The sequence below is a fragment of the Ambystoma mexicanum genome, chromosome 11 (assembly GCF_040938575.1).
Source record: "Ambystoma mexicanum isolate Mex_15411 chromosome 11, UKY_AmexF1_1, whole genome shotgun sequence".
NCBI lineage: Eukaryota > Metazoa > Chordata > Amphibia > Caudata > Ambystomatidae > Ambystoma > Ambystoma mexicanum.
In genome coordinates, this window is record NC_090934.1 from 39,130,505 (window position 1) to 39,146,662 (window position 16,158).

Here is a 16,158-nt window from a genome sequence, read left to right on the forward strand (position 1 = left end):
ACAGTATTCATGTTTGATTTACGCATAATCCAACAATCAACAAATATAAACAAAAGGACCTTCAGAATTTAAAAAACAAAAAAACACACATAGGTGCTAAGATGGATTTTTAAGCTCTGACCTGGTGGGCAGAAGTTTAGGAGGCCACCTTTGGTTTATTGAAACAGGGACACCTTCTGGACAAGCCAGACCAAGCTAGGTAGCTTGGCAGGCGGTGAAGACTAAGTCTCAGGAGGGGTGAGCGTGATCGGAAGCCCACAATGAGCACACACAGTTCCTAATGCACTACAGTGGTAAAATCTCGCCACAACCTGTAAAGAGAGGGTTGAGTTAAGACAGTTAAAGCATTGGGTAATTCTTCAGAGTTTGTTCCCTAACTTTCGAGTTCAACCCTAAGAAGAGTGGAGCCTTGTGCTTTACAGCAGGTGAAGCAAAAAAAGGCTTTTTCTGGGAGGCCTGTGGCAAATCAGGGAGGGGGCTTGAGGCAATGAAGAATTGGTTCCCACTATTCAAGCAGACCCTGCCCTTGGCGGCCGAGCTGTGTTCAAATGGCGAGAATAGCTAGGGAGTGCAGGCCAACCCAGCCAAGTTCGACCTTTATAGGAATATTCGCGCGTTAAAGGGATTGGTTGCGTCAGGGGGCCCTTGGTAAGTGATGCAAGTACTCACTGACCCTCGGCACAGTCCGGACCAAACTTTGCCAGTTTAGTCGAGGTCGCTAGTAGGTTTGAGTCTTGCAGTTTCGCTGTGCTCCAGCTCTCAGTGGCTGCGGTGGAGAACAGTCATCCAAAACGGGACCTTTTCCTTTTCTAAGCTTCCAAAGGATGTATTAAAAAAGAAAAAAAAAAATTCTGGTGCAGCAGGCTTCAGGGCACAGGAAAGCATAACAGCAAGGGATCTACAGTGACCGTCACCACCAGGTAGAGATGCGAGAATCACAGATGTTGGCAGCGTTACGTGTTCTCCTAATTTGGGACCCAGAGGCCTGTGAAATGTGGCAGGTGAATGCATGGGACCACATGCAAGCGATGTTCCAAGTCTTGGGTTTGCACTCGGCACAGCAGCGGTTCTGCAGGATACCCTAAGGTAGAGCTGGGCAGTTCACTGGATGGCCCAGGAACAGGGGCTCGTTCGGTGGGTAAGCAGGGTGCGCCAAGAGCAGTTGTTCCCACTACTCCAAAAAGGGGTGAAGCGCCATGAAAGGCCTTCTTGATTGAAGAAGAAAGCAGGGGCCCGACGGAACAGCAGAGGGCAAAGGGTGCCAAAACCTTCCAAACCGTCTCTGGGGGTTTCACAAGTCTGTTTATTCATGAAGGAGGCTTGGATCAGACTGTATTTCGCTGAGAACTCAGGTGATCGACCTGGAATGGATGCAGAGCCCCATTTCTTATCCAAGATTAGCTTTGCAACAAAATCGAGTACTTGCAATTGAACATCTGCTCTCTTGCAGGCATCCCAGTCGTTGACCAATCAGGGCCCACGGTGGTCTCAGGCATTCTGAGACTCCAGACAACCTGGCACCAGCAGTGTGGATTGGGACCAGACAGACCAACCCGCTTCCTGGGCTTCCAGCAGAAGCCTGCAAAAGAGATCAGTTTTCGTGGGAGGCTGCATACCCAAATAAGGAAAACCCGGGTTACTCGACTTGGGTGAAGGCAAGGGACAAAAGGACAGAACAAAAGACACTGGCTCAGCTATTTTCAGACCTGGCCACATTGTTGAACCAAACATAGTAAACTCATTTTTTTTAAAAATGTTTTAATTACTTGTATATAGCCAAGTTAGGGTTTTACAAGGCAGGTTAAGAGTAGACAGAGTTGTGAATTTGAAGTCCGTCAAAAGCAATATTCAGTAAAAAGAAGTTAAACATTATAAAAAAGTAACTGCTGCCACCAGTTTGTCCCAGTCACACTCGTACAATCCCCAAAAAATCCTTCGGGGGCTTCTAAAGGACTCCAACGCACGGTACTGGAAGGTACATTGTGCACTGTTAAAAAGTTACCAAGAAATGGCAACATAGTCAAAGACTAAGGGAAACAGTTTCCCAGTATTGACAGTCTGATGGACGTGTCATTTTCTCCATAACAAGTGAGCAAAAACCCAGGGGAGTTCAGCTGAAGGCTGGGCTCCACTGGAAAAAGTCAGGATAGGAAAGCCAAAAAAAAAGCAAAACGTTTGTGGGGTCCATAAATGGAGGGAAAATTCCACATAAATGAAATCTTTCCTAAGAATAGGATACAAAAAAGAAACAAGCAATAAACAAACGGAACCACAAAGTCCCAACAACCAAGGTCTCAACTACCCACAACCTACCAAATACAAGCAACGAAAAACCACAAACAGCAAAGACTAATCGGAAGAGGACACCCACCAAAAGTAACACAACCCACATATCATGCCTCGCCACAAGAAAGACAAAGAAGCCAGAACAGACAACAGAAATAAGAAAACTCAAACCACTTGGGAAGGCACCGACCAGCATGATCCCACAACCACAAAAAAAAGATAACCCAATGAGACATACAAATAACAGAGCAAAGACAGATTTTGTTGCTAGCTACCTGTCCATATACGACAAAGTGTAAACAAAAATGGCACAGAAACACAAACCGACAGCCAACAAGCATCACGAATACAGACGCAACCAGGACAAGTTGGAATCCATCACACTCTACATCCCCTACATCACAGACTGAACAACAGAGGGGTAGCTACCCTATTTACCATCCGGAACCAACCCCGCCATAAACCTCCTCTGTCTACTCGACAAAGAGACAGACCAACATAGAACCACCCCACCCAACAGACTCAACCGGGGAAAACCCACCTTGAACAGAAACCAAACCAACTACACACCTGTCAGAACATCCATCTGACAACAACCTGAAAGAGAAATCTAGCAAACTACACTGCAACCTCCTCTACGTTAGATCCATAGCAAAACACTCAATAGAAATCCATGACCCCCTAAGCGAAGGAGGTCCAGACGTGCTCTTCCATACAGAAACCTGGCTATCAGACAACTATAAAGCCATTGTGAACAAAGCAATACCCGACAATTATAAATTAATACACGCCAACAGAGAAAACCAAGAAAAGGAGGCAGAATCGCAATTATACACCAAGAACGCATCCGAGCATCTCTAATCATCACAACCAATGCTGAAGACTATGAATACCTCCTCTTCAAGATATAACTCAACGACCAATCCACTTAGTATTCCTCCCGATCTACAGAACACCTTCTTAGATCCACAACTTTGCAACAAAACTAGCGGACGAGGTCGCCATGCTATCAATCCACCACAACAGCCTAATCATACTGGGAGATTTCGTAATGGTAGGAAAAAGAAAACGAGTTGCAGCAAACTCTCTCTGCGCACTCCTGGAAACCTTGCAGTTCAAGCAAATAGTAAATGGATCCACCCACAACACTGGATACCTTCTGGATGCAATTTTCTGCAGGGAAGGAACATGCACATCCGCGCCACCTACACCAATGGTGTGGAGGGACCACTACTTGATACCATTCTACATCACACCTAAACCCGCCTACCAGCCGGAAGGGAAATACGCCACACCAGCAAGAAAAGAAACTGGAAGAACTTGGACCTAGAGGCTCTCACAAACCTTCTAGGCGCAACTATCCCAAGCAAAAGAAATCCCATTGATACAACAGAAGACACACTCAATTGGACCAATTAGCACCAGCTAAAACAGTCAAAGCAACACCCAAGAAAAACTGGCATAAAAATGGTTTCACAAAGAACTGAAAAAACTCCAAAAGGAAAACAAACAGTGTTTCCCTTTGACAGTCCAGCCAGCCCAGGAGCGCTCCCTCAGCTAGAAAAAGCAGCCGAGGGAGTGCTCAGTGTTTCACTGGGTTGGCTCCTTGGCTCTTCCATAATGGGTGGCCCCCCCTCACCCATTATGGATGAGCCGCCAGTCTTGGACTGGCCTATAGGGCAATAGGGCCATGACCGTACCAAAAATGCAAAATGCTAGTGTAGGCCAGTAAAAATTGGCCACTTTTTTGGCCAATGTGGGCCAGTTTGAGGAGTTACTTCACTATGCAGCTAGTAATTTTGACCATTATTGCTGAATAAACATTCTTTAAAAATCACAATTTGTTTACATTTGAACAAAAAACACCCCCTTGGGTACTATTCAGTCAGTGACTAAAGGACTGAATATCTATTTGCAACTGCTGGCCACTTTTTCATTGGTGCCTAAGGCCGTTTTATGGTCCAGTCTGACCATGTGAGCTGCCCGTGCCCATTTCCTCCAATCTAAAAAACACATTTCATGCTGGGCTCTCACGCCCCCCCCTGGGATGCAGCTGCGCCCTCTTGGGGGGGCGCGCCCCACAGTTTGAAGACCTCTGTGCTATATAGACCTTTCCCTTTGTACTACTGTTCGAATGGGAAGGGAAACAGCATTGGGCCCAACTACGAGGAAGGCAATGAATATTGAGGCCAAAGCGTCACCAAGGCACGAACAAAGACCAGCAGGAGTACTGCTCAAGAGGTAAATGTGGGAGTGGATGAAGTTTTCGACAAGGGTCTCAAATAAACGGGGCCTAGTTAAACCCCACACACAGGCACAGGAGTGGAAGGTGCCCACACGCCCATCGACACAGGAGCACCACGCTGTGGAAAAAGGGGGGGATAGATGTTGCAGCCCGCCTGGGGAGGTACACTACAGCACCATCTGTGTAGCACCTACACAGCAGTCACTGCGTCTGCAAGCATTAGTCAGCACAGGTAGTATATATAGTCACTTACACCAGAGCAGAGTCTGTGTAGCAGCTGCACAGCAGTTACTTTGTGTGCGCGAGCATTAGCTGGCACAGGTAGTATATAGTCACTGACACCAGAGCAGGGTCTGTGTAGCAGCTGCACAGCAGTTACTGTGTCTGCGAGCATTAGCTGGTGCGGGTAGTATATAGTCACCAGACAGCAGTCACTGCGTCTGCGAGCATTAGATGGCACAGGTATTATATAGTCACTTACACCAGAGCAGGGTCTGTGCAGCAGCTGCACGGCAGTCACTGTCTGCTAGCATTGGCTGGCGCAGGTATATTATATATATATATATATATATATATATATATATATATAGCAGGGTCTGTGCAGCAGCTGCTCAGCAGTCACTATCTGCGAGCATTGGCTGGCGCGGGTATTATATATATAGAACAGGGTCTGTGCAGCAGCTGCAGAGCAGTCACTGCCTCTGCTAGCATTGGCTGGCGCAGGTATTATAGAGCAGGGTCCGTGCAGCAGCTGCACAGCAGTCACTGCCTCTGTTAGCATTGGCTGGTGCAGGTATATATATATATATAGAGAGAGAGCAGGGTCTGTGCAGCAGTCACTGTGTCTGCGAGCATCAGCCAGGGCAGGTATTTTTATGCATCCGGTCTGTCCAGCAGCTGTACAGCAATCACTATGTCTGCGAACATTGGCTGGCGCAGGTATTATCATATATATAGAGCATGGTCTGTGCAGCAGTCACTGCGTCTGCTAGCATGGCTGGTGCAGGTATTATTATATATATATATTTTCAAACGAAAATTAAGCCCGAAAGAGGGCAAAACCTGCGGAATGCACTCCCAAGAGCAGCCAAGTCCAGTGAATCCAGTCCTTAGCAAATAAAGGGCTTCACGGCAAAAATCAGGCAGCACCAAATGTTCTTTATTAGTAAAAAGTGCATTTCAAAGGAGAACCTGAAGGATACAACGACGCGTTTCGCGATCAACTGACCGCTTGTTCACGAATAGATAGATAGAGAGGTTTGTGCAGCTGTGCAGCAGTCACTGTCTGCTAGCATTGGCCAGGGCAGGTATCATCATATATATATAGAGCAAGGTCTGTGTAGCAGTCACTGTGTGTGCGAGCATCAGCCAGGGCAGGTATTATTATGCATCCGGTCTGGGCAGCAGCTGCACGGCAGTCACTATGTCTGCTAGCATTGGCCAGGGCAGGTATTATCATATATAGAGCAGGGTCTGTGCAGCAGTCACTGTGTCTGCTAGCATCAGCCAGGGCAGGCATTATGATGCCTACAGTCTGTCCTGCAGCTGCACAGCAGTCACTGTGTGCGCAAGCATTGGCTGGCGCAGGCATTATTATAATATATAGAGCAGGGTCTGTGCAGCAGTGACTGTCTGCTAGCATTGCTGGTGCAGGCATTATTATAATATATAGAGCAGGGTCTGTGCAGCAGTCACTGTGTGTGCGAGCATTAGCCAGGGCAGGCATTATGATGCATACGGTCTGAGCAGCAGGTGCACGGCAGTCACTGTGTCTGCTAGCATTGGCTGGCACAGGTATTATCATATATATATACATATATATATATATATATATATATATATATATATATATATAGATAGAGCAGCAGTCACTGTCTGCTAGCATCAGCCAGGGCAGGTATTATATATATAGAGCAGGGTCTGATCATCTTAGCATCAGCCAGGGCAGGCATTACCATTTATATATAGAGCAGGGTCTTATCATCTTAGCATCAGCTGGGGCAGGCATTACCATTTATATATAGAGCAGGGTCTTATCATCTTAGCATCAGCTGGGGCAGGTATTATCATATATATAGAGCAGGGTCTGTGCATCAGCCAGGGCAGGCATTATTATATATATAGAGCAGGGTCTTATCCTCTTAGCATCAGCCAGGGCAGGTGTTATCATATGTATATATATAGAGCAGGGTTTGTGCATCAGCCAGGGCAGGTGTTATCATATATATAGAGCAGGGTTTGTGCATCAGCCAGGGCAGGTATTATCATATATATAGAGCAGGATCTTAGCATCAGCCAGGGCAGGTGATATATATATATAGAGCAGGGTCTTATGCTCTTAGCATCAACCAGGGCAGGCAGGGTCTTATCCTCTTAGCATCAGCCAGGGCAGGTGATATATATATATAGAGCAGGGTCTTATCCTCTTAGCATCAACCAGGGCAGGCAGGGTCTTATCCTCTTAGCATCAGCCAGGGTAGGTGTATATATATATATATATATATATATATATATATATAGCAGGGTTTGTGCATCAGCCAGGGCAGGTGTTATCATATATATAGAGCAGGGTCTTATCCTCTTATTTATTTATTTATTTAATTTATTGCATTTATTACTCGCCCAAACCCTTGGGTACCACGGCGATGTTACAGACAGCTTGGTTAAAACATTTCTTGGACTTTGCCAATCGGGCGCAGTGCAAGTGAATACAAAATAATCATACACGAAGACATTAAATGCAGGGTTTCAGTACAATGATATTTCCTGAAGCATGGAGGGGGATTTTTTAGTCTTGGTTAAATAGCCACGTTTTCAGGGATTTCTTGAAACCTGAGAATGTTTGCTCATTTTTGATGGGGAGGGGAAGAGTGTTCCAATATGTGGGTGCGAGGTATTGGAAACTACTGCCTCCTGCCTTGGTTGTCTTGTAGCGGGGGATAGCTAGGAGTAATTGACTGTTAGATCTGAGGGGCCTCTTAGATACTTTTCTGGTGATGGCGTGGTTGAGGTAGATGGGGACACATGAGTGGATGCATTTGAATGTGACGCACAGTGCTTTGAATGTGACCCTGGCTTTGATGGGGAGCCAGTGATGGTTTCTTCTAATATTTGAGATATGATCTGACTTCCTTATTCCAAGGGCCGCCCGAAGGGCTTTATTTTGGATGAGCTGTAGTTTGTTCAGGTTGGCTTTTGAGGTAAACAGGTAGAGTACGTTGCAGTAGTCGAGCCTGGATAAGATTAAAGCTCTTGCCAGCGTGATACAATTGGTGGGTGTCAAGAATTGGCGACTGAGAGCAATAAGTTTTGTGGTGTAGGATGAAGAGGAAGAGAGGGCGTTGATGTGCTTGGTCATGGTGAGGTTGGCATCAAGGTAAGCACCTAGTGTTTTCACTTGTTTGAGTACTGATATGTTTGTGCCATCAATGTTGATGGATGAGTAATCAGGATGTAATGCTTCTATTTTGGATTGGGAGCCCACAATGAGAACCTCAGTCTTCTCATCATTGAGACAGAGGCTATTTAGTGCCATCCAATTTTGGATTATGGCATATATTTTGTTGATAGTGTCAGTGTCTTGAGTGTAGTCTCCCGATAAATGGATGAGGATCTGGGTGTCATCTGCAAAGTTGGTGTAGATGACACCCATGTCGTCTAGCGCTGAGAAGAGGAGTTTAGTGTATGCATTGTATAATGTTGGTGAGAGACAGGAACCTTGGGGGACACCAATGGGTACTATGATGGGGTTGGCGGCTTGTTTACCTATGGCGACCCTGGAGGTGCGGTCAGCAAGAAAGGATTTGATCCAGGTAGTAGCTTCGGTGGAGAAGTTGAAGTCTTTCGCTAGTGTGGCGCACAGTTTATTATGGTCTACTAAATCAAACGCTGCGGAGAGATCGAGTAGGAGGAGGATGCAGAGTTTCCCTGAGTCTCTGATGGTATCCATCTGGATTTTTAAGTCAAGGAACGCCGTTTCTGTGCTATGGTTGGGGCGGAAGCCTGATTGCCTCGTGCCAAGGAGGTGGTTTTGTTCGAGGTGAGTTTGGACTTGGTTGTATGCTAATTTATCCAATATTTTGAGGAGAAATGGGACAGTTGTTATTGGCCTGTAATTAGTGGGCACAGTGGGGTCTAGGGTAGGTTTTTTCAGGAGAGGGGTGACCCAGGCTTCTTTAATGCTAGCTGGTACTAGGTTAGTATTGAAGGAAGCGTTGACGAAGTTGGTGATAATGGGGGTGAGGGTGTGAGCGCAGGATTTGACTACTGATGCGGGGACAGAATCGCCTTTGCAGTTGGAGGCTTTAAGTTTGGCAATGGTGTCAAACACTACAATTTGGGATACTGGTGTGAAATGGAATGGGGCGCTGGTGAATTCCTGATGTGGTCGATTTAGGTTAAGGAGGGCAGGTTTGTTGGCTAGTGATTGTTTTTTGGATGTGATTTTTATTTGGAGTAGTTCAATTTTGGCTGTTAGTGCGTCTTGTATAGTGGTGCACCATTCCTTGCTGGGGATGGTTGGGTTTATGGCTGGAGTGGGGTTTTCCAATTCTTTTAGAATGGCAAATAGTTCCTTGGTATCTGAAGTAGCATTGCTGATCCTATTATTATACGCATTAGATTTGTAGGTAATAGTAGCTGTTTTATAGGTTTTGTTTATTTCTTGGTAGGCTTTTTCTGCCTCTGCAGTAGGATGCTTTCTGTAGGCATGCTCACACGCGCGTTTGGTTCTTCTGAGGGCGATAAGATCATGATTGAACCAGAAGCTAGATCGCTTGTCTGAGCATTTTGCCTTGGTGGTGAGCGGTGCTATAGCATTAATGGTTGCAGTGAGGCAGTTGTGATATATGTCTGCTAGGAGACAGGGGTTGTCACTGGTGATCGAGGTAGAAGCTAGGATTTTTGAAAGAGGAGGCGTGAAGTTTTCTGGCGTGAGTTTGCGGGCGTTTCTAGTTTCATAGGTAATCATAGTTTTAGGTTTCTTTTGTGTGGGTTCGGAGGGATTGATTGTAAATACAATGTTATGGTGATCGGTCCAAGTAAGAGGGGAGATGACCTCAATGGTTACGGGGGTATTAAGGGAGAGGATCCAATCAAGAGTCCTGCCTTTGATATGTGTGGGTGCATTAACTAGTTGGCTGAAACCCATGTCCTTCAGGGCGGAGTGCAGTGATTCTGCTTTGGCATCTCGGCTGTCATTGAAACCTAGGTTAAGGTCACCCAGGATGATGTATTTCGAGCTAGGTTTTATTAGTGGAGCTAATAGCAACAGAATTTCAGTCTCTGGGTGGTTGTTGGGGCTAGGTGCTCTATAAATTACTATTAAATTAATAGTAGTTTTGGCATTTATGGGAAATTTTACGAGTAATGTTTCATACCCTTCAATACTTTCAATGGGACAAGATCTAAGCTGTAATTTAGTCTTGGCTATAATAGCAACACCGCCTCCTTGTGAGTGGGTCCTATCTGTTCTGAATATGGTGTAGTCGGATGGGATTGCCAGAGTTAGTAGTGGACCTGATGCTTGATGGAGCCAGGACTCTGTGACTACTAGTATGTCGAGCTGTGATTCCATAATGAGGTCGTGAACTTCTATAGCATGCGCCCCTAAGGAGCGGGCATTGATAAGCGCTCCTTTAAAGGTGGATAGAAATTTATTGGGGGTGTCCGGAGCTGGTTTGGAAGTAGTGTTGGGTTTCTGGCTAGGAGTATGGTTTTGATGAGGGGGAGGTACTCTGGGCCTAATTTGTTTGGGAGGTGTGTGTTCATATTTGACTGGGTTAGGGTGGTTGAAGGTACGAGACCTTAATCGGAAGTGTCCTGCTACACCTGTCACGGGGTTAGAGAATTTTTCGGTATGGCTGTGGTGAAGTGACTCTGCTGTGGGCAATACATGTGAGATTGGATCAGGGCTGATAGCATGATGCTTGATGGTATTCAGATAGGTCCTAGGAGTAAGACTTGCGCTGTTTGGGAATGGGGGAGTAGAGGGAAGGAACGGTGTAGGACATGGGATAGGGTGATGCCGGGGGCATGCCGGCTTGCTGAGACCGTTATTATGGGGCCAGTAGTAGTGGGCCAAGCAGGGTGTGTGGTTGGGGAGAATGCAGAACGGGAACATGATGAGGGGCAACCAAGTTTGCATATTGGATTAGTGTCAGGGCAAGCTGCGACCATAAGGCACAGCGCTAATTCCTCAAAGTGGTCTGTATGCGACCAAAGGGCACAATACGGCAGTCTAATGTAGTCTGTAGGCGACCAAAGGGCACAATACAGCAGTCTAATGTGGTCTGTAGGCGACCAAAGGGCACAGTACGGCAGTCTAATGTGGTCTGTAGGCGACCAAAGGGCACAATACGGCAGTCTAATGTGGTCTGTATGCGACCAAAGGGCACAATACAGCAGTCTAATGTGGTCTGTATGCGACCAAAGGGCAGAGTACGGCAGTCTAATGTGGTCTGTAGGCGACCAAAGGGCACAATACGGCAGTCTAATGTGGTCTGTAGGCGACCAAAGGGCACAATACAGCAGCCTAATGTGGTCTGTAGGCGACCAAAGGGCACAATACAGCAGCCTAATGTGGTCTGTATGCGACCAAAGGGCACAGTACGGCAGTCTAATGTGGTCTGTAGGCGACCAAAGGGCACAATACGGCAGTCTAATGTGGTCTGTAGGCGACCAAAGGGCACAATACAGCAGCCTAATGTGGTCTGTAGGCGACCAAAGGGCACAATACAGCAGCCTAATGTGGTCTGTAGGCGACCAAAGGGCACAATATGGCAGTCTAATGTGGTCTGTAGGCGACCAGTATTAGAGACCGTGAGCACATTTCAGTAGAAGGAGTTAAAATTACAAACATACAGTAGTTTCTCCAGTGCTGGCATGTACTTACAGTACGTTTTCATTGTCCGAGTGGTAGTCTATCGGTTGGAGAATAGTAAAAATGTGCAGGGGGGGTGGCCACGCCGCGCTTCCATGCGCGTAACAGGCGCAGGAACAGGCCTTTGTATGGCCTTCAGACTGGCCGCCGGCGAATCCGCCTGCCGGCGGATCCAGCTGATGTAATCGAGGCTCAGCCTCGGTTTCACGCCGCGCCCGGCATGGGCGAGTCAGGCGCCGTATGGGGACAGGGTCAGGCAGGCCCTGTCTGTGTTGCTCGCTAGGAGCCTGGATCCTCTGCTGGGCTGGGGCTCTTAGCATCAGCCAGGACAGGCAGGGTCTTATCCTCTTAGCATCAGCCAGGGCAGGTGTTATATATATAGAGCAGGGTCTTATCCTCTTAGCATCAGCCAGGGCAGGTGTTATATATATAGAGCAGGGTCTTATCATCTTAGCATCAGCCAGGGCAGGCAGGGTCTTATCCTCTTAGCATCAGCCAGGGCAGGTGTTATCATATATATATAGAGCAGGGTCTTATCCTCTTAGCATCAGCCAGGGCAGGTGTTATATATATATAGAGCAGGGTCTTATCATCTTAGCATCAGCCAGGGCAGGCAGGGTCTTATCCTCTTAGCATCAGCCAGGGCAGGTGTTATCATATATATATATAGAGCAGGGTCTTATCCTCTTAGCATCAGCCAGGGCAGGTGTTATCATATATATAGAGCAGGGTCTTATCTTAGCATCAGCCAGGGCAGGCAGGGTCTTATCCTCTTAGCATCAGCCAGGGCAGGCAGGGTCTTATCCTCTTAGCATCAGCCAGGGCAGGCATTATCATATATATATATATATATATATATATATATATATATATATATATATATATATATATATATATATATGTATATATATATATATATATATATATATAGAGCAGGGTCTTATCCTCTTAGCATCAGCCAGGGTCTTATCCTCTTAGCATCAGCCAGGGCAGGTATTATCATATATATATAGAGCAGGGTCTTATCATCTTAGCATCAGCCAGGGCAGGCAGGGTTTTATCCTCTTAGCATCAGCCAGGGCAGGTATTATCATATATGTATATAGAGCAGGGTCTTATCCTCTTAGCATCAGCCAGGGCAGGTGTTATATATATATATATATAGAGCAGGGTCTTATCATCTTAGCATCAGCCAGGGCAGGCAGGGTCTTATCCTCTTAGCATCAGCCAGGGCAGGTGTTATATATATATATAGAGCAGGGTTTGTGCATCCGCCAGGGCAGGTATTATCATATATATAGAGCAGGGTCTTATCCTCTTAGCATCAGCCAGGGCAGGCATTATCATATATATATATATATATATATATATATATATATATATATATATATATATATATATATATATAGATAGAGCAGGGTCTTATCCTCTTAGCATCAGCCAGGGCAGGTATTATATGTATATAGAGCAGGGTCTTATCCTCTTAGCACCAGCCAGGGCAGGTATTATATGTATATAGAGCAGGGTCTTATCCTCTTAGCACCAGCCAGGGCAGGCAGGGTCTTATCCTCTTAGCAACAGCCAGGGCAGGCATTATCATATATATATATATATAGAGCAGGGTCTTATCCTCTTAGCATCAGCCAGGGCAGGTATTATATGTATATAGAGCAGGGTCTTATCCTCTTAGCACCAGCCAGGGCAGGCATTATCATATATATATATATATATATATATATATATATATATATATATATATATATATATATATATAGAGCAGGGTCTTATCCTCTTAGCATCAGCCAGGGCAGGTATTATATGTATATAGAGCAGGGTCTTATCCTCTTAGCACCAGCCAGGGCAGGTATTATATGTATATAGAGCAGGGTCTTATCCTCTTAGCACCAGCCAGGGCAGGCAGGGTCTTATCCTCTTAGCAACAGCCAGGGCAGGCATTATCATATATATATATATATATATATATATATATATATATATATATATATATATATATATATAGAGCAGGGTCTTATCCTCTTAGCATCAGCCAGGGCAGGTATTATATGTATATAGAGCAGGGTCTTATCCTCTTAGCACCAGCCAGGGCAGGCAGGGTCTTATCCTCTTAGCACCAGCCAGGGCAGGCAGGGTCTTATCCTCTTAGCACCAGCCAGGGCAGGCAGGGTCTTATCCTCTTAGCACCAGCCAGGGCAGGTATTATATGTATATAGAGCAGGGTCTTATCCTCTTAGCACCAGCCAGGGCAGGCAGGGTCTTATCCTCTTAGCACCAGCCAGGGCAGGTATTATATGTATATAGAGCAGGGTCTTATCCTCTTAGCACCAGCCAGGGCAGGCAGGGTCTTATCCTCTTAGCACCAGCCAGGGCAGGTATTATATGTATATAGAGCAGGGTCTTATCCTCTTAGCACCAGCCAGGGCAGGCAGGGTCTTATCCTCTTAGCACCAGCCAGGGCAGGCATTATCATTTATATATATATATATATAGAGCAGGGTCTTATCCTCTTAGCATCAGCCAGGGCAGGTATTATATGTATATAGAGCAGGGTCTTATCCTCTTAGCACCAGCCAGGGCAGGCAGGGTCTTATCCTCTTAGCACCAGCCAGGGCAGGCAGGGTCTTATCCTCTTAGCACCAGCCAGGGCAGGTATTATATGTATATAGAGCAGGGTCTTATCCTCTTAGCACCAGCCAGGGCAGGCAGGGTCTTATCCTCTTAGCACCAGCCAGGGCAGGTATTATATGTATATAGAGCAGGGTCTTATCCTCTTAGCACCAGCCAGGGCAGGCAGGGTCTTATCCTCTTAGCACCAGCCAGGGCAGGTATTATATGTATATAGAGCAGGGTCTTATCCTCTTAGCACCAGCCAGGGCAGGCAGGGTCTTATCCTCTTAGCACCAGCCAGGGCAGGCATTATCATTTATATATATATATATATAGAGCAGGGTCTTATCCTCTTAGCATCAGCCAGGGCAGGTATTATATGTATATAGAGCAGGGTCTTATCCTCTTAGCACCAGCCAGGGTCTTATCCTCTTAGCACCAGCCAGGGCAGGTATTATATGTATATAGAGCAGGGTCTTATCCTCTTAGCACCAGCCAGGGCAGGCAGGGTCTTATCCTCTTAGCACCAGCCAGGGCAGGTATTATATGTATATAGAGCAGGGTCTTATCCTCTTAGCACCAGCCAGGGCAGGCAGGGTCTTATCCTCTTAGCACCAGCCAGGGCAGGTATTATATGTATATAGAGCAGGGTCTTATCCTCTTAGCACCAGCCAGGGCAGGCAGGGTCTTATCCTCTTAGCACCAGCCAGGGCAGGTATTATATGTATATAGAGCAGGGTCTTATCCTCTTAGCACCAGCCAGGGCAGGCAGGGTCTTATCCTCTTAGCACCAGCCAGGGCAGGTATTATATGTATATAGAGCAGGGTCTTATCCTCTTAGCACCAGCCAGGGCAGGCAGGGTCTTATCCTCTTAGCACCAGCCAGGGCAGGTATTATATGTATATAGAGCAGGGTCTTATCCTCTTAGCACCAGCCAGGGCAGGCAGGGTCTTATCCTCTTAGCACCAGCCAGGGCAGGCAGGGTCTTATCCTCTTAGCACCAGCCAGGGCAGGTATTATATGTATATAGAGCAGGGTCTTATCCTCTTAGCATCAGCCAGGGCAGGTATTATCATATATTTAGAGCAGGGTCTTATCCTCTTAGCACCAGCCAGGGCAGGTATTATCATATATTTAGAGCAGGGTCTTATCCTCTTAGCACCAGCCAGGGCAGGCAGGGTCTTATCCTCTTAGCACCAGCCAGGGCAGGTATTATATGTATATAGAGCAGGGTCTTATCCTCTTAGCACCAGCCAGGGCAGGCAGGGTCTTATCCTCTTAGCACCAGCCAGGGCAGGCACTATGATGCATACGGTCCGGGCAGCCGCTGCACAGCCCCAGAGCCTGCACTGCAGCGTGGGTGAGCCTCGGGGCAGCTACTCCCTCTATGATAGCTGCTGCACACAGCAGGCCGCCCGGCGCTTTGGAAAGCGGCGCCCTGGCGATGGATGCTTCACGTCCACATGTGATGAGTGAGCGCAACGCGGGGCATTGCAGCTCCGGCCCCGGGCCCGGGCCCGGGCCGCGGCGGGACAGAGGGGTCTGGGGGAAGGGGCACTCACCGGCGGCCGCCTGGACACTGCACACCAGCCTCGGCTGAAGGGAGGCCTCACGGTGCGTTCATGATCAAGCTCTGAAACTCGCCTTTTAAGTGCCTGTGAGGCCCCATAGCATGGTGTGCTTCATTAAAAGTTCGCCGACACTTCTGAAATGCCTTTAACGCGTCGTGACGTAACCCGCGTATGTCTGAAATGGCGTTCCGTCGTCGTGACGTTTCACGTAGGACGTCTGCGTGCCCAGGAAGAGAATCATGGAGGCACGGGGACTCCATGCCGCGCACGGCGGCTGTTTATTATTGTGTATTAATAAGGCGCCTGTGCATCTCTGAAGTGTTTCGAAGCGCCAGGCATGTTTCGGTGGCGGTGGGTTTGGTTTTCCCATTTTGATGTTGTTTGCAGCAACAGCGGATCTTGGTGTGTCTTAACTAGCATAATGATGATATCCCATGAAATGATGTCACGTGAACTTTGGCCTTCAGTCACCACACAAAATGACCTGAAGTGACCTATGGCCTTGAAGAGGTCACCGGGAAAGACTGCCTGGTGTGGCCTATCCAAAAAT

The 16,158-nt window shown here is 47.0% G+C and overlaps 1 protein-coding gene across 2 annotated transcripts in view; it reads right to left on the bottom strand.

Moving 5' to 3' along the window:
- TMEM39B (transmembrane protein 39B) overlaps nt 1-15,734 on the bottom strand; it is a 90,781-nt gene extending 75,047 nt beyond the window's left edge. Inside the window, exon 1 of one of the 2 annotated variants that reach the window (XM_069622492.1) lies at nt 15,600-15,734. The gene's annotated coding sequence lies outside the window, so the exon portion shown is untranslated. The remainder of the gene's footprint in view (nt 1-15,599) is intronic. The other variant, XM_069622494.1, reaches the window with a different exon arrangement.
- Nucleotides 15,735-16,158: the final 424 nt, after the last annotated feature.